This window comes from Rana temporaria, chromosome 1, assembly GCF_905171775.1.
Source record: "Rana temporaria chromosome 1, aRanTem1.1, whole genome shotgun sequence".
Classification (NCBI taxonomy): Eukaryota; Metazoa; Chordata; class Amphibia; order Anura; family Ranidae; genus Rana; species Rana temporaria.
Window position 1 is genome coordinate 157029642 of NC_053489.1, and position 25032 is coordinate 157054673.

General features: G+C 41.1%; 1 protein-coding gene across 5 annotated transcripts in view; it reads right to left on the reverse strand.

Annotated features, from left to right (window-relative positions):
- The window catches only part of MARCHF3 (membrane associated ring-CH-type finger 3), a 311466-nt gene that overhangs the window by 115244 nt on the left and 171190 nt on the right, over positions 1–25032 (reverse strand). Inside the window, exon 1 of one of the 5 annotated variants that reach the window (XM_040344719.1) lies at positions 7592–7694. The exons of the other annotated variants lie outside the window; for them this stretch is intronic. The gene's annotated coding sequence lies outside the window, so the exon portion shown is untranslated. Of the gene's footprint in view, positions 1–7591; positions 7695–25032 lie in introns of those variants that run through there. 5 annotated transcript variants of the gene reach the window in all.

Here is a 25032-nt window from a genome sequence, read left to right on the forward strand (position 1 = left end):
GTTTTTTTTTTTTAACCGGCCGATGTCTGACATTTGGCCCGTGTGTACAGGGCTTAAGGGCCCATTCACACATTTGGTTGGCAGGAACTAAAATGGGTAGTTGAGCTGAGGCAGTGGTCAGGTCTGTGGAGGTCCCAACACATTTACCCCTTCGAGGTCCCAAAGCTCCATACGATTTGACCGCCTCCATGCACACGACTCTGAGGGCCTGGAGGGTGGGACTGGGACTTAAGAGATTCCCACGGAATGCAGTCTCCCCACACGCCCCCCTATAGAACAACCACTACCTTATCCCATCTTTACTTGCTACAAAACCCTAAAATATGGGCCAAATGTGGTATTAAACAGTTATCTGACCTTACCACCGGCACGGCTATACACCCCTTCAATCATCTAGTTTACCACAACAATGTGCCTCCCTCGCATCTGTTTCGGTATATGCAACTATCTCATGCATTTAAAGCCTAAATAATATCCAACGACACGCAAATTGTGCAATCCGATCTAGAGAGGGTCATTAGATATGAATGCACCAGGAAGCCGACCTCGGTCCTCTATGCGCATCTCCTTAGAGTTTCCTCTCCAGATCTGTCTAAGCTCTGTCAGCGATGGACACAGGACATCCCGGGACTGGACTCCGAGGATTGGGAGGACATGTGGGACTTCCCCTTTCAAAATCCTGGTCTCACTTCGAGATCGTCTCATACAATACAAAATACTACACCGGGCATATATTACCCTGTATTGATTGCGTAAAATGAGAACCTCCCTGTCCTTGGAGTATTGGAGGTGTACTGGGGATCCGGGCGACTTTATACACATCTTCTGGTCCTACCCAGCAATATAAAACTACTGGTCGCAAGTACTAGAGGTAATACAGGAGGTGGTGGGAATAGATATAGCCCCAACCCTGCAGATATGCCTTCTAGGCTTAGTAGAAGAAGAATTAGCCCCTAGGATGGCAGAGAGAACTCTGATAGGACTCCTGATATTCTATGCCAGGAAAATGATCACTCTCTGCTGGAAAAAATGTGCCCCGCCGTCCATATTGCTATGGAAAACACATGTCAATAAAGTACTACCACTCTATAAGGAAACCTACCAAAATAGAGGATGCCCCAAAAAATATGATAGAGTGTGGGCCAAATGGCTAGCGGAGGCCTCCACGGCAACTGCAGACTAATTGAGCAAGTACATAAAACCACTCTACGGGTGGATGTGATTTTGATACATTGGGTGATTTTTTATCGTAATATCTATTATGGGTTTATTGATTTGATCCTTAGACATTTCAATTGAGCAGGAGCCAATACAGCACTAGGTTGTTTGTTCTTTTCTAGTGGACCTGCTACAGCTGTATGTTACCAATAATGGAAGCAGCCCAATTGCTGGCTGGCACTGACTCCTGCGTGGGTCTAGTCCCAATGCTGTGGCAGGTTTACGGTTGTTTGCTTGTTTGTTTGTTTGTCTTATACTCAATAAAAAGATTTTCAAAAATAAAATAAAAAATAGGTAGTTGAGCTGTGGTTTTACCACCCTCCGACTGAACACATTTAAGCCTGGTACACACAAATAGGATTTTCCGCGGACAAAGCATAGGACTTTTGTCTAAAGGGCGTTGCCCGGGAATTTGTCTTGCATACAAACGGCACACAATTGTTGGCCAACAGACACAAAAACAATGTAGTTTTTCAGTTCTTTAGTGCCACCCTTTGGGCAACTTTTGCTAATGTTGTGTTACACTTTATATTTATTGCTAGTTTACAATTTTTGTCAGATAGTGGTGTTTAGCAGCTATTATCGCATATTTTTCATAGTTGGCGCAATTTTCTCTTTATATACTTTTTAATGTTGTGTTATGGTTAGCATTGCTACTGAGCATGCGTGTTTGGACTTTGGAGTTTTGTCCGAAGGACTTCTGTACACACAATCGGATAATCCGACAACACACATTTGTTGTCGGAAAATTGTAAAGCATGCTATCCAACATTTGTTGGCGGAAAATTTGACAATTGTCCAATGGAGCATACAAACTGTCGGATTTTCCGACAACAGCCTGCCATCACACAATTCCCATCGGAAAATCCAATTGTATGTATGAGGCTTAACTTGGCACAGCAGCTGATGTGGGGGGCTGAATAGGAGCTGTGGCAAAAATTATACCCAAGGTAATGGGGCTGCACCGCAATTGTCCTGCAACCTTGTGCAATGCACACAGTTGTTCATGCTAAGAAAACCTGTCTGCTACAAAATACCTCTAGTCTCCACCACACCAGTTCATGTAACCTAAACCTGGTGTTAGGTTATATTTCCTGGAGCAGCTTAGCATTTTAGGCTTCAAGTTCAATAGAGTGTCCTTTTATGTTGACTGCTGACCTCACTGCCCCAGTGTATGGCTGCTGCAGCATTTAGTCACATGACCTGGAAAGGAGGTATTGTAAAATCTCCTTGTTAAGGCACACAGGTTTGGTTATACCTACCATATTGCATGAGCTTTGGTCAGCTTTAAGTGGAGGGTTTAGGGTGGAGTGTTTTATCCACAATGCAGAAAACCAATGCACTTTCAGGCCAATACTGAGTGGTAAGGTCCATCGTTAATTATTGGCCTACAAGTGTAGGTTTTTTTTTTGGGGGGGGTTATCAGGGCTCTGAAACAATTAAGGGGCTATTTCGTAAATATACTGAAAAAAAATAATCTGGATTGAAAGCAGAGGGACCCCCAGTTTTCAACAAGAACCCCTTTAATCTTTATTTGAACCCAAAATTGTATATATTGCTGCCTACTAGGTCTTGGTGTGGTGGCTGCATTCAATTTTCAAGCTTCTTTTTCTGTACTTGAACCCGTTAATCCTGCAAATAACCAATTTTCTGTCCCTGGGTGGCTACATAACTGATCTGTTAAGGGAGCCATGATGGACACCCTAGACTGCTCCCCTGATATGGACTAGAAACGTGTTTATAGCTCTTCATCTCCATTACATGGGAAGCAGGGCAACTGGTAGTTTGCAGAAGATAGGTAGGAGGAAATATAATCTTGTGTGCTGCTCACAGGAAGTGACACACACATTGCAATTTTGGCAAGTTCAACAGGTATTTTCTGTATTTGTAGAAAATGTTCCTACCTTGAAGAAATAAACAAAAATGTAGCCAGCACATGTGTAAGCTGCAATATTTCACATTTTTGCTCTTGGGTTTAGTTATCTTCTTTAGGATAGTCATACATATGGCATTTAGGATGGATAAATAGGCATAACAGGCATAATAGGCATAAACTAAAGTAGGGTTGGTATACAAAGATGTTTGAGTATCAGCTTGGGATGTATTGTGTTGCCTTTGCTCTGTATTTACCATGCAGGCACATTGAGATTGGTTTGTGCTTTGCCTTATTTCTCTATACATTTCACACCGACCATTAGCCCTGGTTAACACCAGGGCAATTTTTCATGCGATTTTACATTTTAAAAATCGCATGACAAGTCGCACCCCAGTGCCGGCATCGGCGTTCAAATCGGTGCAACTCAATTCGCAGCAACATTGAAAAAGGTTCCTGCACTACTTGTTTGCGAGTTCATGGACTTCTGTTAAATTAAGTCACACTCCGCTGTGAAATTGGAGGTCAAAATTGCACGGATCTGCGGCTTTGAAATCACGCTGAAGTAGCGCAATTTCAAAGCCGCACTGGTGTGAACCAGGGCTAAAATGTACTTAAATCACAAAACAAAAAATGTACTGTCGTGGCTTACTGAAGTCTTTTATCCATCCTTGTTCCCTTGTTTTTCTTACTATTGTAGCTTACAAATGGTTAGATGTAGTGGCAGAATTATTTTATATATATATATATATATATATATATATATATATATATATATATATATATATATATATATATATATATATATATATATATATATATATATATATATATATATATATATATATATATATAACACTTTTCCCCCTTTATTTTTACCAGGCTATCCAGCCAGAAACACACTTCCTGTCTTAGGGTGGCTGTACTCACTTTTCCACTGTATCTACTGAGGAGCAATATATCCACCCTTGCACAGCAGCATTGTCAACTTGTGGAGAGTGTAAGGCTGCATTCACACCTCGGCGTATATACGCCTGAAGTGCGACGCTCGTGCCGCTGGAGGGGCGAATTTCCATTGCTGTCTATGAGATGGTTCACATCTCATGCCGAACGCCGAAACGCCTGCCGCCTGAAAACAAGTCCCGGACCCTTTTTTTCAGGCGGCTTTCGGCATTCGGCATAGACAGCAATGGAAATAATTTGTGAAAAAAAAAAAAGTTAAACAAATCGCGGCAAAATACGCCGCGTACGCGGCGTTACAGTGTGAATGCAGCCTTAAGGAAATTTGCTGTGCTGTATATAATTGTATTCTATTTTGTATGTATTGCTTAATGCACTAATAATGTTTTCATTACATGTTTGCATTCTTTCGAGTCCTGATTAGAATTAGCCTGCCTATGTTACGCCCCTATGTTACCATAAAAGTACAATTGTAATACCTACCTAATCATGTGTATAAAAACCTACCATTGCGTCATAATAAAGCAGAACAGTTATTTGGAAAGATGCAAAGTGCATCTTTTGTGTCTGTTCCCTACTTCAGTAGTTATTAATTTGGAACCACTAATCAGTATGAGGATAGGAGTTGCTGATCTATAACATTTCCAAAACTAGAGGGTAGTGTTAGATGGACTAGTAGATTTAGGGGTAGATCCACAAAGAAATTACGCCGGCGTATTTATTGATACGCTGGCGTAATTTCAAAATTCCTGCGTCGTATCTTTGTTTTGAATCCTCAAAACAAGATACAACGGCATCTCGGCTAGATCTGACAGGCGTACACCTTCGTACACTGTCGGATCTAAGATGCAATTTTTCGGCGGCCGCTAGGTGGCGTTCCCGTCGTAATCCACGTTGAGTATGCAAATGAGCTATTTACGGCGATCCACAAACGTACGTCGGCCCGTTGCTTTTTTCCGTCGTTTGCGTTCGGCTTTTTCCGGCGTATAGTTAAAGCTGCTATACTGAGGCGTACTCAATGTTAATTATGGCCGTCCTTCCCGCGTACAATTTTGAATTTTTTTTACGTTGTTTACGTAAGTCGTTCGCGAATAGGAATTTGCGTAGAATGACGTCACCGTCGTAAGCATTGGCGGGTTCCGGTTTAATTTTGAGAATGCGCACTGGGATACCCCCAGGGACGGCGCATGCGCAGTTCCAAAAAAACGTTGTTTACGTCGGGTCACGATGTATTAACATAAAACACGCCCCCATTAGATCCATTTGAATTCCGCGCCCTTACCCTGCGAGAGATACACTATGCCACCGTAACTTACGGCGCAAATTCGTTGAGGATTCAAAGCAAAGTACGTTACAGAGGCGTAGCATATCTTACATACGCTGCGCCCGGGGCAGATGTATGTGGATCTGCCCCTTAGTATATATCATTTTTGGATTTTGCTCTTAGATTTACTTAACTTATCTCAAAGTCTTGTGTACACTGGCCTTTAATTTTCAAGGATAATACATATTAAATATATAGTCACAGCTCTACAAACCTCAGTTGTAGCACGCATATCAGACATAATTGCTCGATCTAAAAGGCATAAGACCTGATGTGCTGTAACAGCTGTGGCTCATGTGTTTTAATCTGCATTGATTAAAACATATTTCCTTTCATTTCCTGCTCTAGTAAAATGACAGCTTGAACTTGATTGGTTGCTATGGCTTCTCATTTTATATCTATGATTTTTTTTTTTAAATCAGCAAAAGTTGTTATTCTATAAAATGGTCCAAGTTCTTTGCCAACTGTGCCTACTATATGGATACCAGAATGCAGCACGCACTTCACTGCATTATACATGCTTGTGTGTATGATTACTAAATTTGCCTGTGCTTTGGGCATGGTGTGTGTATATGCTGTATCAGTACTGGACTTGCGTGCCATACAGACAGAATGCTTGGTTTTGTGTGTCTGTGTGTGCGCTCTAGTGCACATCGCCTTCCAGTGAGGGAGGCTGTCTGGGCCTCACAAGGTCTCCGTGGGAGTCTCCTAGACCACATTACTCTGTTAAAAGGACAGTTGTATTTTGGCTGGATAATACAAAAACAATTTTATGTAAAAAAAAAAAACCTTTAGAAAGTAAAAACAATGAACAATAATCCACATAAAGAATATTACAAGAATGAGAAAGCACAATTCTCAGACTATATATTAGCTGCAGTGACAGTAATGATGATCATAACTAGAAACATGGTAATTGTCCTTGTCTAGAATTAATGTGAAGTTTTTCTGCTTGATAAACAGTTTATTGTCTAGTTAAGACTCTCCCAACATTTGTACCCCAGTGAAACCCTTTTCAGGTGACGAAACACCTGTTAAAATTAGTCCCGCCTGGGGTTCATTGGGAAAATGCCCTTTACATTGATTGACGACGGTGAGAAGAATTCCCCCCATACAGTGTTGGTCAGAACGCCATTTTTGGAGTCATGCCATTGACCCTGCCAAGTTGCACTGGACCTGGAACAGTAGGCGCCATCAGGGGAGGTCATTTAGCCACAGCTTAAGGAACCCCTACCCATCTCTGGAGGAACCCTAGGGTTCCATGGAACCCAGGTTGAGACTGGCTGGTAGAGTTCATCATTATTAATGGTTTTGGATAATATTTAAAGTTACTTGGTTTAAATTCTGTACCAGCAAGCTCCAGACTATTGCATTTAAGTGGTTTCAACTCCTGTCCCTTTAAGGCATGATATACAGCATATTGCATTTGCAGTGTAATTTGTCCCTTTCCATGTTGTACAATACATGGTTGATCCTGACCACACTTATCATATGTGACCACATGAAACGTTTAAGTGCCTTTGTCATCCTGCATCTCCCCCACTCCCCCTCCCATTTCAGTAGTTTGCAGTCTGTGTGAAGCTGATCTCCTCCCCGCCCCTCCCTTCCTGCCTGATTAAAGGAGTTGTAAAGGAAAAACATTTTTGTTACTGAAATTACTGTTTACAGGGTATAGAGACATAATAGTTAACTGATTCCTTTTAAAAATGATTAAAAATAGATAAAAATCAATCATATAATGTACCTGCATTTTCTAGTTTCGTTTTTGCATGTTGTTTCCTGCTTCTGTGATGTACAGAGCCACAGAGCCAAAACAGGGCAGTGATGGTTTGGAAAACGAAACTGATTGGTGCTGTGGGGTTTTAGACACACAGTAATCACACCTCCTTGATTAGTGACCACAGAGAGAAAGCTCCCAGTACTGTGGTTATCAGGAAACAGACAACCAGGAAGTGTGGAGATCAGAGAAGAATTACAGCAACTTGAGAGCAAAAACGAACAATGAGGACATGAAAACAGCACTGCATTAAGGTAAAGGAAGCTATTAAGATTAAAACAAAATTCCTTTACAAACCCTTTAAGTATTGTGCTGCATCTGCTCCTCCCATTTTGTAAAGTGGTTGTAAAGGAACATCTATTATATACCTTTATCCTCAGTTTTAGGGATATATTAAGTACAGTGTATTTTTTTTTTTTTTTACTATAATGCTAAATACCTTTTTTTGCACAGGGCTGCTGTGTAGTGACATGTCCTCCCTCTGCTAGCTTGCATACATCAGAAGGGAATCTCAGCCTCTCCCACTGTATTCCCTTAGATCGAGAAGGAGAGCAGAATGAGGAGACATGACCACACAGCTGTTCAAAGAAGGCCTTTGGCATTCAAATTTACAACCGCTTTAAATTTGGCCATACTCCATTACATTTTTACATTGACATGAACTTTGACAGGAAAATTATAAATGCACTTGACCACTTGATGAATGTCATTTGAAAGTACATTAAAAGTACATTAAAATGGTTTTCTTTTAATATCCGATTTTGGAAATTAAAAGGGACTTTACAAAGCAAAACCATATACACGGTTAGAGATTTGCTTGTTTGAGAAAAAAATTCCATCCTCCTCCTTCAAATTTTCTTGTCAGTATGGTTGACCCCACTAATGATTAGAAAACGAAAATGAACCTTCTTTAAAACCCTTTAACGTTCTTCTCCACCGTTTGGTACAGCGCACATTTTGAGTCACGCTTACTAATTGAAAAATGAAATTTTCAAAAACAAAATTTTACTAGCGTATAGCCAGCTTTATACACATCACCAAATTCTCACCAACAAAGACAGAAGAAAAAAATAGTAAGGCGACGAGGAGATATATACGAGACACAAATGTAAACATTTTTGTAAACATGCACACAAATAAAATTACAACTGTACATTGTTGCGCCTGGGTGCACTGCGGCTAGTGGAATGTGACCAAAGCTGCCCATCTTCTAAAAGGTGGTGTGTAACATTTTTGTGCTTCTGCTGGGTGTTCCAAGATGAGGTATTCTGGTGATGTCAGTGAGGGTGAGGACTCACAAAAGGGCTAGATAAGGGCAAAGGACCCAAAACTACCAGCGGCTCCATCTTAGATAAATACATGCTAGTGTATATCGTGTTACGCACATTTAAAGATATATGGTATTTATGAAGCAACCCATACAGTCCTAATTACATGCACACTCAGCTGTAGATAGTAGAAGCATAAACATGATTTTAATGTATACTGGCAAAAGTGTGTTTGTTCCATTCACTGATGTTATTAAGGATTTTAATGGGATCCAGAGTCTGGTGACACAGAAGAGCAGACATGGATCACTGATGCAGGCTGGCTATTTGGCATGGTGGGGTTGGATTCCTCCAGCATATAATATGTTGTGTATACCATGGTGAGATATGACAGTCATGTTTTGCAGTTACGGAGGAAGGTGGAAAGAAGAAATAAGGGGTGCAGGCCAATGACTTGCTGGCTGGCTCCCAGTTATGGAGGGTTAATCTATTGCGAGTTTGAAGGGCTCAGGGGGGTATCTGTCTGTGCAGCTGGAAATCTATTACTTATATCACATGCCCATTCAAACCTCTTCTGTTTTCTGCAGAAAATCCCATTACTTGCACTGCATGAAAAGGCAATTCATTCCTAGATGTCTAGTTTACATCTAAATGCTTCAACTTTATTTTGTATGTTCAGATGCTTTAAAAGTGACCCTTTTATTAAGCAACTGAGGAAATGCCATCTCGTAAAAACAATACCCTAAATACTTACCTGTCTGGTGGTTGCCAAGCCAAATCTCTGCTTTTTTTAAGAGCGCCAGGCACCGCTGCTTTCCAACATTTCTGGGCGTGTAGGAAATTGACCCCCCCCCCAGCCCAGAACGTTGAAGAGGGTAAAGATTTCCTTCAATACCTACAGGAAGTATTTATCCTATTCATTTTACAGGGTGGTACTCACTGGAGTTCAATTAGGATATTTACAGGGTAGCCCTATTGAAATGAAAGTATGACTATAAAAATATTGAGCAATTTTTTACATTATAATTGTATCAAGAAAATCTACATTCTAAGTGTTAGTGCATGAAGAAGAAACTTGTACATAACCGCACACACTAAATACACACACAAATGCATAGTGATGGCAAAATGAAGACCAAGTGGTCCATCGAGTCTGTCCCAATTTTTTTTTTGTATTATACAGTATATGATTTTTTTCAGTTTTTTGTTAACTTTTTTTATCCGAGTATACAGGTTTGAATCCATTTGCTGTTGACCGACTCACTAGCTCTGCTGAAAGTCTATATCAAGCATTGACTACTCTTTCAGTAAAATTAACCATCCTCCTGCTGATTTGAGGTCATGTCCACGTGTTCTCGATCTTGGCTTCATATTGAAAATACTTCCCTTCTGAACTTATTTACCCCCTTGATGTATTTAAAGGTTTCAATCATGTCTCCCCTTTCCCTTCTTTCCTCCAGACTCTATTATATTAAGTTCCTGAAGTCTCTCCTGGTTTTTATTCCTCAGACCCTTCACTATTTTTGTTGCCCATCTCTGGAGTCTTGCCATCTATCTTTTTGTAGTTTCTCTAGAAACAGACACAGTATTCTAAATTAGGTCTAACTTAGGTTATTTTCACAGTTTTGATCAGAAGGGAATCCATCTGCTGACCAGAGCACAGCGGGTGGATGACAGGTGTGTGTCTGCTCAGATTCTGCTCTACGGTCGGCCAGGAGTACTGCCCTCTGATCCAATTCACCTAGAATCAGAGATACAGATTCTCTTTATTTTTAGAAGACCAGATCGGAGGTAGGCGGGTGTTAATGGACACAAGACCGTTTACACCAACCAGTCCATAGGGTCTGTGTTTCAGGTGGACCTGATCAGGCTATGGACCGGCTGGCGTAAACGGTCTTGTGTCCATATACACCCACCTACCTCCAATCTGGTCTTCTAAAAATAAGGAGAAATGGTCACGTGAAAGAGCCTAAATATCTATTTAAACGGAATCAGGACCTCCTACCTCCAGCTTATGATCCCTCTAGTAATGCAGCCAAGAATTTTATTTGATTTTCCCACTGCATAACCACACTGTTTGCTCATTTTTCAGCCATCTAAAATAGGTATCTCCAAATCTCTCCTTTCTAGTGCTGGTCAACACTGTTTTCCCCAATACTGTACGCTATCAAGGGGTTCTTTCCCTAGGTGCATTATTTTACATTTAGATAGTTTCCAGTGCTTTGACCAATCTTCCAGCAATGCCAAATCATGTTCCACATTACAGACACCTTCAGAGATGACAAGCTCACTGTGCACCTTTGTGTCATCAGCAAAAAGACATACCTTGCCCACCAAACCTTTAGTTATATCACTTACATTTAGGTTAAATAAAATTGTACCTAGTACAGAGCCTTGTGGTACACAGCTAGTGACTGCTCACTGTTCCAAATGAATCATATTTACTATCAGGTCTCTGTTTCAAATTAATCCTATTTACAACATGCATCAAGAATACATGGTGCAGCATGTGCATAGTGTGGCAGGGCTCATAGACTGGAAAGGACAATAGTGATTTCCTTGTAAACTTTAATTGTAAAGAAATTATATATATTATATATATATATATATATATATACAGCAAATTAATTAAAACCGGCCAGCCTGTGATCTTCGTAAAGTAAGTATTTTTAATCGTATTAAATTAAAAGTTTACACGTATATCACTTATTGGCATTTCTGTCTTCCAGTGAGTGGCGAAATGCAGCAGATTATCCAAAATGTTCTTTTAACACTGACATATGAATGTGGAGAGCAATTATAGAAAGAAGCTGTGAAGGCAGGTAGCAAGTGGGCAAGAGATAAATGAGATTGAAAATGAGAATGTGCAAAATGCATTCATCCATAACCAATCAGAATTCATGTTACACTGACCCAAATTTAATAAACAAATCTTTTTAGTATGTATGGGCTATTGCACTATATACATTATTATTGTCCTTAAAAACAGCCCTATTTCGTATAAGATAGATAGTCTTTGTGTCCAGGGCAGAGTTATCGATGGGATTTTCCAGCCGCCTAGATTGTGGTATTTCATACTATAAGCTGGTGGAAGTGGTAAGTCTGCCTAGCAGTGTGCTAGTGTCTCTCAGGAAAATATATGTTTGAAGTGGCTAGATAGATAGATTTACATTGGACAATAAACAGTGGGCATTCCTAACTGTCGTTATATACAATGCTAGTCAGAAGAGAGGGCGACCACTGAACTCATCTCAAACCCAAACTCTGAACTCATTTTTTGTACTCCAATGAACTGCAGGTGTAGAATGACTCAGCCCGCAGCTCATTGGAGTACAAAACAAAAAGGTAAGACTTCGTAAGATCAGGTTGGAGAAGAGTATGGAAGATGCCCCTCGTTGTCTCTGGTCAGTATGGGGCACTCAAGCTATGTGTTGCAAGCAGCATGAATATAGCGTGACTCATTCCTTTCTGCATTTGACAGCAGACAAATAGACTGAAGTACTAAACAGTACAGACATGTAGAAGTTGATAAACTGTAGATGGGCAGATTCTCTTACCAAAAAAATACAGGTGGAGAGAGACTTGTCCATCTTGTAAAAAAGGTACAATCCACCTTTTTGGGCCAACTAGTGTTCTACTCAACATATGGATGTTGTGCACATTTGATCAAAAGGTTTCTTCCATTTTAGCCATAGAAAGGGGAATAATTGGCAAACAGTTGGGCTAAGATTACGCAACATGTTGCAAGCACTTCTGATCCCTACAGGACAGGACTGTTGCAAGAGATGTTCAAATTGGTTCCACTGCTAATGGCTAGTTATGGTCTATTAGATGCAACACATGGCTTTGTCTATGCACACCTTTTTGGGGGTTGCACATACATTTCCCTTGATCAATAAGCTTATGATGGGTCTATTTCTACATTTAAAGCCTGTCATTGCCTTCTCTATCTAAAATTATGCAGTGGACTGTGCCTGTTGGCTTAAATACACAAAATAAATTTTGATGCCACTTTAATGTTTCAGTTAAGATAATAATGGCTAGCTCCTGCTTGGTTGATATTGGCAACACCCCAAATATCCAATTTGTGTGTTTAAACAAATCTCTAAATGTTGCTTAAAGAATGTTCTAACTGCTTAATGCTTTACAAGTGAACTGCCCAATTTTTAGGCATGTGTATAAAACTAAAATAATCCCAATTCAGAAATGTAAAATAATTACTATAAAATTCCTCAGGCCACAGAGAATACTGCAAGACTGGGAATCACAAGAGAGTTACAATTTGTGAAATGATGAATGTTTGTTCTTTTCACGCACTAAAATAAAATTTCATTTTATCGGAGTCTGATATGTTCTGCTGAAAATGTACAAGAAGAATCATATCGAATTTTACTTAAAGTAAGGGCATGTCAAATCTATTGTACTCTTGATAAACTATTCATACAGTATTTAGAAGTATAAAATTACATGTTTAGAATATCTATGAAGGCAGTCCCTGGGTTACAAACAAGATGTTTGTTTTTAAGTTGAATTTGTATGCAAGTAGGAACAGGTACACTTTTTAAATGCAAATACGTTTTTTTTTGGATAGCATAGAGAAGGGTTAACACTCCTGTAACCTTTGTTTTGCTGTCTGTGTCCTTGGTCAGAAGATTTCACCTCACTTTCTGTCCCAATGACAATTGGATTTTGAAAATGTTGGGTTGTTCTGGAAACCAGGATTGGTGATAAAGCTTCAATGGAGATACCTTTTTTACAGGAGTGAATTTCCCTTCCTAGGGGAAGATTTTCTCTCGCTTCCTGTTGTCTCCCTCTGTTTGTAAGTAGAAGTCATATGTAAGTCAGATGTTGGTAACTCAGGGACTGCCAGTATCCATAGAACATCATGTTACATTGCTGATTTGTAGCTACAGGTTATACATATTCAAGTCTCTGTTCTTTGCAGAGTATTTTAGTGTTTAGTATTAGCACATAATGGAGAAAAAAAAAAAATTACCTGCATGTCATACCCATCAGTAATTCCAAAGATATAGGTAACTATTCTATAAAAAACCTGTAATGGTCCAGCTGCATTCTGAGCTCTCTTTTGGTTAGGGAAGGTAAAGGGTTGCTTTTGTGACCAATAGAGAAGCTGAGAAATTGGATAGAAGAACAGTCAACATGGACTTTCCTTGCCTTGACTTTCAGTTGCCATTATTTACAACTTGGGCCTCGTACACACGGGCAAGAATCTCGTCAGGAAAAAAACGTTGTTTTTCCCCCGACGAGATTCTTGGCAAGAATCTCTTGCCGCCCGAATGTACACACAGACCTTTCAAAAGAACCGCGGTTGTCTTGAAAGGCAAGAACGCGGTGACGTCATCGCATACGTCGAAGTAATTTCGAGCATGTGCGATTTCCCTTGGCGACAAGTATGCACACTCTTGGGTTTCTCGTCGGGAAACAGGCCGACAAGAATCTCGACAAGCAGGATCTCCATTTTTCTCTTCGAGATTCTGGCCAGATTTCCAGACGAGAAACCTGAAAACCTCGTACACACGCTCGGTTTACTCGGCAAGAAAGCTCTGCCAACAGTTTTCTTGCTGGTTCTTGCAGAGAAAAACGAGCGTGCGTACGAGGCTTTAAACACTTCCATTTTCATCTTACTTTTAAATAGTGTGTTTTACAACGGCCTCATTTACACCAGAGACTGGGAAAGAGAACTGGGACATTCCATTTGAGAGGATGACTGGGACAAATCATTCTTTTTTGACCTATAAATCAAAGTATTGCTAGTCAGACCCAAGAGAGAAATTATAAACTTCTAACAAGATCATGCAGGAGTCCTGCCATACTACATAAAATAATAGCATCAGTTCCAGATTGGCGTTGGAGCTGTGGAGAGGAAGGTGGCACTCTGCTCCATACATGGTGGACTTATTGCTCTTCTAGACATTTCATATTGCAAGTTTATCACAGGGATGACGTGGCCTTAGATGCCAGATGTGGCTATTCTGTGCATTAAATTAGGGTAAATTACAAAAAATGTAAAAAGACTTCTTTGATTCCTGTTATCCGCAGACAAAACATTGATTCTCAGACATTGGAGAATACCCTCTATTCCTACTATCAGGGAATTGGTGTCAGAACTCAACAATAATACATTTTTGTATGCAATTCTGCAAACTATTAATAAAAAAAGAGAAAAATGTATAATAGAATAGAGGAACTCATTGCCAGCATCCGAGAATGACATGCAAGCTTTACAGCCATATGGTCAGCTTGGACTGAGTTTTCTAGCACATCTGCAATTCAATCCTACCTCTAAATTCTATTTAGAATTCTTGCTACACATTGAGGGATTTTTTTTTTTTTTAACAACTCCCCAGCCAGATGCTTATCTCACTCATCCTCTTACTACCCCCTCTCCTTTTTTCCCACCCTACTGCCTTTCCTTGGTTTTGTTCTTTTTTTTTCTACTTTTCCAGTTCTTAATGTTGTCTCTAAATCTTTCCGAATCTTTTGTTTTTTGAATCTGTCAAAAACAAATTGAAGAGGATCCACTCTCCTCCGTCTGGCCAGATTGGATCAGAGGGCAGTTAGGTGTAAAAAAGACAACCGGTCCGTTTACATTCGACTGCCCAGAGAACAGAGCAGCCTGTGTCCTTGTCCAGTCGGCATAAGCAGAACTGACACAGACCCTGTCATCCACCCGCTCAGCTCAGCAGAGGATCAGCCGACAGATCCTCTGTGGAGAAAAATGGATTCGGCCCATGTGAAAGAGGCTTAAAAAAAAAAAAAAGTTAATTCTTAGGTATTACTGTGTATTAAGCTGACTGCTTTCAATTTAAGCACAGCGGCAATACCCAATATAGCCATCTTATGCTGCCATAGAAGTACAGTAAGTTAGAATGTTTCCCATGCATGACACCCTCACAAATTGTGAAACTCTATCTGCCCTACATAATGGTGCCTGAACTTTTTTCTCTTGGTTCAGATCAGTGGAAGCCAAACTGAAGCCCTTTGCCTACCTTGGGGTACCATCTCTACCACTGATGCAAAGCACTTTTCCTTCTACTGACAGGCACCATTCCTTCCACAGACACCAACAGTGGGGCATAATTCTTCCCACCGACACCAATAATGGGGCAATGCTCCTTCCACTGACACCAAAGATTGGCTATTATTCCTTTCAACGATAGCACACTATTCCTTCCATACCTCTCACTGACACCAGCAATGGGGCGCAATTCCTTCCATTCACACCAAAGATTGGGCACTATTCCTTTCAACGACAGCACGCTATTCCTTCCATACCTCTCACTGACACCAGCAATGGGGCGCAATTCCTTACATTGACACCAAAGATTGGGCACTATTCCCTTCAACGACAACACACTATTCCTTCCATGCCTCTCACTGACACCAGCAATGGGGCACAATTCCTTCCATTGACACCAAAGATTGGGCACTATTCCCTTCAACGACAGCACACTATTCCTTCCATACCTCTCACGGACACCAACAATGGGGCGCAATTCCTTACATTGACACTAAAAACAATGGGGCGCAATTCCTTACATTGACACCAAAAATTGGGCACTATTCCTTTCAATGACAGCACAGCACACTATTCCTTCCATACCTCCCACTGACACCAGCAATGGGCGGCAATTCCTTCCATTGACGCCAATGATGGGGCATAGAAAAAATGTACAGTATATGAATATATTTGTCACAAATAACAAAAAAGATTATAACACTGCTTCTAAACAAGCATTATTATTATACACAATTTATATAGCGCCAACAGTTTATGCAGCGCTTTACAATGTAGAGGGGGGGACAGCACAATTATAGTACAATACAGAAGGGATAGGAGGGCCCTGCTCATAGAGCTTACATTCTAAATGGAGGATGTGGTGGGATAGGACAGTTGTTAGGTGGGTGTGGGATAGGCATCATTATATAAAAGCATAACTTTTTTTTAAATATAGCATATACAGTATAGGCTAGAAGAGTATAAAATACTGAGCAAATTATATACTACGGTTACAAAACAAAAAGCAATGCGAATAAAAAAAAATGAACTACTTAACAACAGCACCTGATTGATATCATGATAACATCATAAAGTGCCACTTGCGGTATCTCCCTTAAAAATCCGAGGCCATATAACTATTCATAAATCCTATTTTTGTCATTAAAACCAAACAGTCCTGATCCTATGGCCTGATGGTTCAGGGAATTCACTCAGATTCAATTGCTAGGATAATATATAAGTTCTATTTTCAGTACATGCGGCTTCCTAATACAAAATATTACATGATGCTTTTTCATTTTTATAGTTATTGGTGCGGCTAAAATAAAATGTGGAAGGGGGATCTCATCTCCCCTGAGGGATGAAAGGTGTGAGTTATGTACATGCTGGCCCAGTTAGGAAAAAACTATTACCAGTAAGAGAATTGATGTTGCTGTGAAACTTAGAAGGTTCCCATCACCTCTCCTGTCACTGACCAGTGTATTGTCATCACGCTTGTCAATGGTGCCCATAAAACCAGCTTCTAATGATGTTGGAATAATGGCAGTTGGTGTTTGCTTTGTTCAACACAGATAGATACTTTTTCGTTTTTTTATACACCTACGGCCGAGTACTCACGAGCATACATGTCCGATGAAACCGGTCCGCGGACCGTTTTCATCGGACATGTCTGCCCGGGGACTTCTGTTCGATGGCTGTATACACCATCGAACAGAGGTCCGCGCGTAAACAATACGCGGGGCGTGTCCGCGGTGTCGCCGCGTCGATGACGCGGTGTCGCCGCGTCGATGACGCGGCGACGTGGGCGGCCTGCCTTTAAAATGCTTCCACGCATGCGTCGAAGTCATTCGACGCATGCGAGGGATGGCGGGCAGCAGGACATGTACGGTAGGTCTGTACAGACGACCGTACATGTCCGGGCGGACAGGTTTCCAGCGGACTGTTTTAAAGCAAGTCCAGGAAACAGTTGTCCGCTGGAAACCTGTCCGATCCGCCCGAAAAAGGTCCGCTCGGGCCTACACACGGCCAAACATGTCTGCTGAAACTGGTCCGCGGACCAGTTTCAGCAGACATGTTTGGTCGTGAGTACGGGGCCTACAACGAAAGGCCAATTCACACCCCAACTAATGCCAAGGCTCTGTTCACATCTATTCATGTCAGCTTTTTTTTTTAAGTACGTTTTTGTGCAATTTTATTGCATCATGCTTATTCAGTTTGAGCAAATGTTGACTTCCTTTCCTGCAGGGACATCATGAACTGTTGTGCTTCCTGGTTTTCTGTGTCTTGTGCTGATTTTACAATGTTTATTTGCAGCTGTCGCAGCTACTGTAGCGACCTGCCCAGCTTCTTCAGCATCTGTAATTGGAATTAAGGGGTTGTAGAAGTGTGGGGGGCTACAAAACTCCTTGGCAAGTACCTTACTGTCAAAGTGAAACACTGATGCATCCATCTTTCTAGACCTGTGGGTTTAGGCAAGTATCCACAGGAGGCGTTTGTTACCATGGGATGCCAAGCCGCCATGTGCGCACCCACAACACATTGGAATCCACATATGGATTGGCTTCCATAGACTTTAATAAGCCATAAAAAACGTATAAAAATGCATATAAAAACAAACATGCTTCATTTTTACAAACACAACCCAACAGTGCACAGAAGTGAATGTGCTCATTGTTTTCCCATGTATTTTTATTACACTTGTGTTTCAGGTGTTCCAAAACCTAAAAACGCGATAGTATGAACCAGGCTGAAGGGGTGACTATTACAACTATAGGAGCCAACGCTGTATCCTGGCCTAGGCCAACAAGGCCCAGGCCTAGGGAAGCACAGAAAGTCTCCACCGGCTTGCACTACACTGTTAGTGTAGCACCAGTCTTATGGGGCAACTGGACAGAGAGGCAAATAAGTCTAGCGCCCCCATAAAGCGGCCGCACTGCTTCCGGTATGCAGGCGGACGGCATTCCGTAACTGTTAGCTGCTTCTAATTTTGATTGTCCCATCAGTCTGGACCACAAACCTTCCTCACTGTGCTATATGTTTTCTGCTGCACCATTGTCATGGTTATATCTTCTTAGTCCTCTCCATCAAATTATCAGAAATTTGTGCTTAAAGTAGAACTATAGGCAATGCTTTTTTTTCATTTTGGATAGAGTAAGGGAGGGTTATAGTCCCTGTTAGTTTATTTTTTACCATCCCTGTCCCATTGCAGAGATTTCCCTTCACTTCCTGCCCCATATCCAATTAGGAAGCAAGAGGAAATCTATCCAAATTAAGGGAATCCATTTCCCTCCTGCCCCTCAGAACTAGTGTCCCCACTCGAAAATTTCAGGGCAGGTCTTAAACAGAAAGGGGTGTGGCCTTGACAGGAAGGTGTGGGTCATATTTAAATTAGGGGGTGCTCAAGTTTAGTCAGGCCTAGGGCAGCACAAAACTTAGATACACTACTGATAGGAGCAAAGCATAAGAAAATACACTGATCAGTAGATTCCCTGCCAAAACTTCACAGCATTGATACCTTTAAAATCATTTTAATATAATTGTAGCACAAAGAATTTTTTAGCAATCCATGAAAATGATTTGGCCATTGCTGCAAAATGTCATTTCATGCAACAATTTGTAAACAGAGAAATAAATGAATCAAAAGGCTTTATCCGGAGGAAAAATGTGAGCGTAAAGCAGATTAGGTAAATAAACTCATTACATAAGAGTTCTACATTGTTGGCGAGAGCCAGAGAGGGAGGTCATGGAAAACGTGGTACAGTGTGTGTGTCATGTGTACTTTGCTAGTGAATTTACAGAAAGGAAGCCGGGAGAATATTAGGGAGTAGAGGAAGCTGAAGTTTCCGGAACGGAGAACAGTTATGGCAGGTGAGCTTGCAGTTACATTTGCTGAAAACGGAATGAAGAAGGCACATCGAAAAGCTTGTACCGAGTCTCAAAAGATCACCAGTCATGATCAGTGGTGTTCCAACCGGCAAGACGGAGAAAAGCTATTCATTTCAAAAACATTTACCTCCAGGAAATTACTATCTGTACCATGCATTTTGCCAGCAGAGACGACACTTGTACTTATTTTCATCACTCATTTCCATTATTGTGGAAGATCTTCCACAGCTGCTAGAGGCCAGAAAACAGCGCTAAGCTCTTCCAAATGATATATGTATAGAGGAGAGGTCACCACCTTACACTCCACTTCTTGGCAAGAACATACAAATGTATAGAATAGTCTAGGTGAACATGGCAACGTACAGCATGCGGTTTTCACAGGAATGTGTACAGATTCAAATGTTTTAGACATTACATGTGATCACCTTTAAAGCGGGAGTTCACCCGAAAAACAATTTTTAACATTAGATTGAGGCTCGTTTTGTGAAGGGGAATCGGGTGTTTTTTTTTAAATCGAAGCAGTACTTACCGTTTTAGAGATAGATCTTCTCCGCCGCTTCCGGGTATGGTCTTCGGGACTGGGCGTTCCTATTTGACTGACAGGCTTCCAACGGTCTCATACATCGCATCATGAGTAGCCGAACGTCGGTGCAGCTCTATACGGCGCCTGCGCACCGACGTTCGGCTACTTTCGGAAAATCGTGACGCGCTGTATGCGACCGTCGGAAGCCTGTCAATCAAATAGGAACGCCCAGTCCCGCAGCCCATACCCGGAAGCGGCGGAGAAGATCCATCTCTAAAACGGCAACTACTGCTTCGATTAAAAAAAAACCACCCAATTCCCCTTCACAAAACGAGCCTCAATCTAATGTTAAAAATTGAGTTTTTGGGTGAACCTCTACTTTAATGATAGCTAAGAACAAAAAAGTAATTTATTACAACTTTTTAGCCCTTAGGTGTGGCGGCTGCATTCTTTTTCTTTTTACAGATTAAAGTGGTATTAATCCCAAAACATAATATATTGCAGCTTACCAATCATTAGATGTAGTGGCTGCATTTGTTTTCTTTTTATGCTTTTTCCTGGCCAGTAACACAACCTCCTGCATAGCGGCACCTTTGGACAGCAGCCATGTCATTCTGGGAGGAGGGGAGTGTTAGCTGTACTAGCAGATTTAAATACAAACTGAAGCCAAGCTCTAGCCAACACTTTAAAATCAGTTACAGCAAACAGTTTTCTTCCTTTTGGTATAAAGGTTTTCTTTAAATCTAACGAGCAGGGCCCTCCGTTCCCTCCTCTATTGAATTGTATTGTAACTGTACTGTCTGCCCTCATTGTAAAGTGCTGTGCAAACTGTTGACGCTAAATAAATCCTGTATAATTATAATATTATTATATAAATAAAATTGGATCACTGTAACCACCCCGTCTTGTAGCAAATGGTTTCTCTCATCTCTGTAACAATATATTTACAGGAAAGCTTGTTCTTTTGAAAAACAATATACTTACTGGCTGGATCACAAGGAAATAAAGAAGAAAAAAATATTTGCAGCCATCACATCTGAGACTGGGTTCACACTGACGACTTGGATCAGATTTGTGAGACCCCACGTTGCATTACATGTGAAATCCCATGTTAGCCAATGAGAGCAGTCTTAATTATCACTACTGAAGTCGCTCCGACTTTATAAAAGGTTCCTGTACTACTTCAAGGTGACTTCTATCCGACTTGTGCCCATAGACTTTAACAGAAGATGCTTCCAAGTCAGATCCTCATCTATAGTGATGTGATTTGGATCCAACATTACAGGAAGAGATTATATATATATATATATATTTATATATATTTATTGTGGTTAACATGTATAAGCTGGTCTCAGCCTTGCACCACTCCACACGCCATGTCCTCTGACATGTTTCGCCCAACCCACTGGGACTCAGTCAATTCATACTGTAAGAAGCTCACAGTGTTCAGCAAAATCACAATAAGCCATTTCAGCACAGGAGTGGCACCCATACAAGCGAGTTTAATCACAACCCATGCTAATAACTAAAAAAAAAATGAATTAGTTTTGCCATTTACTTTAATAAATCCTTTTTTCTATGTATAATTTGTTATGGGATCAGTCATATTTGCTCACTACATATGCAGGCTGTGCATCCTTTGTAGTGCTGGACATTGCTTTACTGTTCCTCAATGTGTGCCAGCCTGCTCCTACTGATTAACAAAAAAAAAGAAGACACAATAGACCTGAATTGCTGCACCTTTTTTTCCCTATGCTCAGCCTTAATGGCAGCAAAAGCTATAAGGTACTTGCAAATTCCTGTGCACATTCAGATACAGAAAAGCTCAATGAGGAATTGTTATTTGCAATTTTATCTGACAGTGAGTGTTCGCATAATGCCAAATCTGAATGAAGAATATACAGAAACCTAAAAAGATCCAAAAAATTATTTTACTTTTAAATTCAACACTAAACTGCATTTCAAAAGTGCTGTCAGACAAACTCAAATGACTCTGCTGTGTGAAATTGTATCTATTTCAGCTCACGCTGGATAACGTTTTTTTCTCTATAGACTTTACTGTCTTTCTGTAGCCCCATTATTTTCTCATACAATATTCTGTTGCATTGTGTCACTGCTATTAACAAAGTGAGTAGCATATGGTCCCAGTGACTGAAAGGAGCAGAAAGCTAAGAAAATTGTTATAAAAAAAAATGGACATTAATCAGTTAGATTAATAAATCTTTAGCCATAATATACTGTAAGCTCTTCACAATCTGACTTTTTATTTTTTTAACACTTTTTTTCTTAATTTTTAAATGTATTTATTTCTGTACTGAGTAGAAATGATGGCCTTTACTAGTCAATCGCATGACATATGCACTATAAAGCTGCCCGTACATTATACAATTTTCTTATTCAAATTCCTTTCGACTTGCTTTCAACTATGTAGTGCAAAGGTGTCAAACTCAATTTCATCATTGGCTACATCAGCAGTATGGTTGTTCTCAAAGGGAAGGTTGTATCTGAGGCATGCTACGTACAGAGCTGTGGTGGCTGGTGCTCCTGTCGGGGAGCGGTAAACGAACCACCACCCCCCCCCCCCCGTGCCCAGTAGGTGGGCTCTTGGCGGCAATGCAGAGCAGATGATGGATGTAGAGCCGATAACGGTGGCCATCTTTCGAATCTCCCTATACATCCTCTCGCTCCCCGGTACCGGCTGCACATGTAGATTAGGGGGCTGGATGTATAGATTAGGGAAGCGCCCCTGTGTCCTGTATGGAACAGCCGCAACTGGTACAAAGTGCAAGGTTCCGGGGTGTGCTATGCACAGAGTACACCGTTTATGGCTGCACTATGTGCAGAATGCAGGGTTCAGGAGTGAGTTACCTACAGAGAGCAGATTTCAGGGGTGTGCTCTGCTCTGTACAGAGTGCAGGGTTTAGGGGTGTGCTACCCCAACCCCACTAAAGCTTCCTCCCATCTTTTTCTCCCCTACCTCGCCCGACTTTAGTACCTCCCTGTGTAGACAGCTCTGCCTTGACTTACAGGGAGATTGTTCTCTCTTTCAAATTCTGAAAATCTGCTCCTGCCGCTGTGTCCTGCCGTGAGCATGTGTAGGGATCTGTTAGTTCCAGGAGCCACTGGGAGCAAAGCCATCACTTAAACAGAGAAGGTTTCTGTGTTTACAAGTGACAGCGGGGAGTGGAGGGGGGGAGGAGAAGAGGAGGTGGCAGAATGGAGGTCTGCCATGTTATAGCTGAAAAACTGGGTGAGAGTATCACATGACAAGGCTTGGCATATTTGATGTAGTGCAAGGGCCTGCCTGATTGCATACAAATTGAAACTGTTTAGGTCTGACCTCATGTTATATGGTTTTGGTAAATCTAAGAGAAAAATTGTACAAGAACCTTGTATAACCACTTCCGGACCGCCTCCTACACATATACGTCGGCAGAATGGCACAGCTGGGCACAAGCACGTATATATACGTCCTGTACTTGTACCCAGCCGTGGGTCGCGGGCGCGCTCCCGCGACCCGGTCCGAAGCACCGGGACCGCGGGTCCCGCGGACCCGATCGCCGCTTGAGTACGGCGATCGGTCCCCGGAGCTGAAGAACGGGGAGAGCCGTGTGTAAACACGGCTTCCCCGTGCTTCACTGTGGCGGCGTATCGATCGCGTCATCCCCTTTATAGGGGAGACATGATCGATGACGTCACACCTACAGCCACACCCCCCTACAGTAGTAAACACACACAAAGTGAACCCCAACTCCTACAGCGCCCCTGTGGTTAACTCCCAAACTGCAACTGTCATTTTCACAATACAGAATGCAATTTAAATGCAATTTAAATGCATTTTTTGCTGCGAAAATTACAATGTTTAAAAAATAGCTGATCGCCGCCATTAGTAGTAAAAAAAATAAAAAAAAATAAAAATGCAATAAATCTATCCCCTATTTTGTAAACGCTATAAATTTTGCGCAAACCAACCGATAAACGATTATTGCGATTTTTTTTACCAAAAATAGGTAGAAGAATACGTATCGGCCTAAACTGAGGAAAAAATAAAAATTATATATGTTTTTGGGGGATATTTATTATAGCAAAAAGTAAAAAATATTGCATTTTTTTCAAAATTGTCGCTCTATTTTTGTTTATAGCGCAAAAACTAAAAACCGCAGATGTGATCAAATACCACCAAAAGAAAGCTCTATTCGTGGGGAAAAAAGGACGCCAATTTTGTTTGGGAGCCACTTTTGCACGACCGCGCAATTGTCTGTTAAAGCGACGCAGTCCCGAACTGTAAAAACACCTTGGGTCTTTAGCCAGCATATTGGTACGGGGCTTAAGTGGATAAGGTATGGGGTTGATTTATTAAAGGCAACTAGACTGCAAGTGCAATTGCTCCAGGGCTTCGGAAATGAGGTAAAGCTTCACTTTGCAAAGAATACCCAATCACGTGCAAGAAAAAAAGAGCATTTTTGCACGCACACGATTGGATGATAGAAGTCAGCAAAGCTTCTGCTTACATTTACTAAGCTCTGGATCAACTTCACTTTGCAAAGTACACCTTTAGTAACTCAACCCCATAGGTCAGCCCGTCCCCCAAAGACATAATTTCGACAAAACATGTAGAGGGTGACCTGTCTGACGATATCACGTGGTGGCGAGGGTCGGTGCTGCTTGTCGGTCCAACTCAGCGTCTCTCCATCGAGCCATAAGCCTGCTACAAGACTTTTTTTGGATGGATCAATTAATCTACTTTTATTATCATGCTCGAGTTACATACTTCACCATAGGAGCTCGTATGTCATTTGTAACCTCAAGGCTGGAAGTTGCTGACACAGATGGGAGGAATCATATTTAACCCCGAAATGTCAAGCGTGTATGACCATTTATAACGTAATGGTCCAACCAATCTGGTAAGAGGCGCACCCGATTAGTTTCACTTGGTGGTGGAGATTTCCTGCACATCGGATTGGAAGGATTTTGTGCACAATAGAATGTGGATCACTTATGAGTGAAGACTTTCTGATTATTAGGACTTTCTTTCTGGACACTTTTCTTTGGTTTACATCTATTTCTGATACTTTTGTATCTATACTGTTATAGTATTACATAATTGCCAATATTATTGTTTTTTGGCTTAGCCTTGCTTTCCTTGCACAAGATTTGTTTGATTGGTATCACCGTTTTATTTG